The following is a 2,500-nucleotide window of genomic DNA, read 5'->3' on the forward strand; positions in this document are numbered from 1 at the left end:
GGCCTCACACCGTCCTCAGGCTAAGCCTCGATCAGAAGGACTTGGGCCCCGGAGCGTCGTCAGAGAAAGAGGTCTTCTATACGCCACATTTCCCACGCCCGCCAGGCGAGCGGGGATTCGGCGCTGGGCTGTTCCCTCTTCACTCGCAGTTACTAGGGGAATCCTTGTTAGTTTCTTTTCCTCCGCTTAGTAATATGCTTAAATTCAGCGGGTTGTCACGTCTGATCTGAGGTCGTAGGCAGAATGGTGAGCGATCGCGTGCGTGCGTTTCTCAACATCGGATGGCCCCCGCCCAGACTTAAACGCAGCACCAAAAGCTCCAGGCCGGCCGGTATATCTCGCAACTTACTGACAACGGCACCTCGTACTCAACCCTCGGGGGGGGGGCGCTCACCAGGCCAGGGGTTAGTAACGAGCGGATGTGCACGCGTGTCGACGTCGGGCTTGCGACCGGGCTCGGCTCATAACTGTTCCGGAGTGCCGATAAGGGAGGTGCCGAAGACAAAGAGCGTGGGCGCGGTGCTGGTTTGAACTGCACGAGGGCAGGAGAGAAAAGCGAGCAGCCCACGGGAAGCAAGCGTGGAAAGGACCCGAGACTAGCAGCAGCTAGAAGGCGTGGCAAGAGTTTGGAGCACGTGCAACCGGGGTGGGGGAGTTGGTTCGAAAAGCAGGCAGCAGAGACCAGGGGGACAGGACCGTGCGGCACTGACTAGGTGCACCCTCAGATGTAGGCGAGCTTGCCGGAGGCACAGCGGGAGGCATGCGTGTGGAAGGAGACAGGGCTCCAGCACAACACGCAGCACCGCAGGGACTCCATGGCAAAACTGCACAAACACCGAATGAGGGCACGCAAAGCCAGCGAGGCAGCACGGCAAGCCCACAGTCAACTACGTCAAGCTCTCCTCCTCCTCCTCCTCGTCCAGAACCACTAAACCACGTCGACCACTGGCAACAGCCATCGAGACCGAACCACACGGTTTGCGTCCACCGACATGCCACACCGAGTCTCTCTCTCTCTATGCCGATTCACCAGGCATCGTTCCCATCTCTGCTCTGCACACTCCACAGAGAGTCAACTCTGCCCTCCACGATCCATTCGGAGGCTAACGGCCCGGCAGCAAGCAGTCCCAGCACTGACGCAGTCGTTCGTTTGCAACCCACTGACAGCCGTCCTGGGAAAAGCAGAGGCTGGCCGAGACCAGTGCCGGCGCGCCCGGAGGCCCACGCCGGACTGCCCCCCATCGCGATTAAATGGAGGGACAGAGGTCGAACTCTCCCAAAGGCGGAGTAAACTCCAGGTCTGCACTTAGGGGGACGAAGAGGAGCAAAGGAACCTCTGCGACAAAACCCCAGCCGCGCTCCCGCCGGCAAAGGCGAGTGCGATTGATTGTCAAGCGACCCTCAGACAGGCGTAGCCCCGGGAGGAACCCGGGGCCGCAAAGTGCGTTCAAAGTGTCGATGATCAATGTGTCCTGCAATTCACATTAATTCTCGCAGCTAGCTGCGTTCTTCATCGACGCACGAGCCGAGTGATCCACCGCTAAGAGTTGTCTCAGGTTTTCGGTCCGTCCCTCGCGCGAGGGGTCGAACCCGGAACGTGCGAACGCTCCCCCGCCCTCCCCAATGGGGTGTGGGGGGTGGGAGAGCCCCAGCCTGGCACGGCCCTTCGGATTTCAGTCGAACAATCACAATGACCAAAGAAAGGTTTTCACGCGGCCAACGTGGTCAGGGCGCTCGCGAGGCGAAGCGCGTCAGCTCGTCCGACGCCGGAGCCCAACCGTGCCGACGCGCACCACGGACAACAGAGGCAGGGTCTCTGCCGCCACCGAGGCCGGGAGGACGAGGAGAGAGAGAGAGCGAACGCGGACGGACTGAGTGGGGTACAAGGCCGACAGGATGAGCCCGCTGCGGGGAAACAAATCCTGCCTCCGCGGCCAGGTACATTCTCTCGAACGTCACGGCTGCCATCTCAAGCTCGACACCGGCAACGGACACGCGAGTCTTTAAACCGCCGCTCCGCCAAAAGCACCAGCTCGCGGGGCCGGAGGGGGAGTCGTGTAGGTACCCTGTACCGGTAAAGGGAGGGTGACTAGAGCGACCAAAGTGTCCCCACGGTGGGAAAGAAAACCGGGCCTGCATCACCGGATCAGTCCCTGCAGAGCTCACAGTGGCCGGTTGACGAGGTCCCGACGGCGGGCCGCCGGGCAGCACCCAAGCCCGCAGAAGCTCCCTTCAATTCGACTGCGGTTGTAATGCTGCAAGACGGTGGCAAGTCCATAGGAAGGCGGGTGCTTCTACGGTCGCCGGTCCCGGACGAGAGCTGGGTGGCCCGTCAGTGACAGCGTAAAGACGAGGAGAGCCTGGCCAGTGAGAAGAGAGGAGGAGGGGCTGGAGGAAGGCGTGGAGTACAGAGAACGAAAGCCTCACGCTCACCCTGCCGGATGGGATGCACAACACAGACGAGACCAGAAGTCGAGAGACCGGGCCGCAGGCCAAGGGG

General features: G+C 61.6%; 2 non-coding genes across 2 annotated transcripts in view; both read right to left on the bottom strand.

The window, feature by feature from the left end:
• LOC137362803 (28S ribosomal RNA) overlaps positions 1-235 on the bottom strand; it is a 3,767-nt gene extending 3,532 nt beyond the window's left edge. Inside the window, exon 1 of the ribosomal RNA XR_010972664.1 lies at positions 1-235. This exon is cut by the window's left edge and continues 3,532 nt beyond it. This is a non-coding gene — a ribosomal RNA (28S ribosomal RNA).
• A 1,160-nt stretch (positions 236-1,395) lies between these two features.
• On the bottom strand, positions 1,396-1,549 carry LOC137362808 (5.8S ribosomal RNA). Its single transcript, XR_010972669.1, has one exon. It is a non-coding gene; the product is annotated as a 5.8S ribosomal RNA (ribosomal RNA).
• Positions 1,550-2,500: the final 951 nt, after the last annotated feature.

Source organism: Heterodontus francisci, unplaced genomic scaffold (assembly GCF_036365525.1).
Source record: "Heterodontus francisci isolate sHetFra1 unplaced genomic scaffold, sHetFra1.hap1 HAP1_SCAFFOLD_1418, whole genome shotgun sequence".
NCBI lineage: Eukaryota > Metazoa > Chordata > Chondrichthyes > Heterodontiformes > Heterodontidae > Heterodontus > Heterodontus francisci.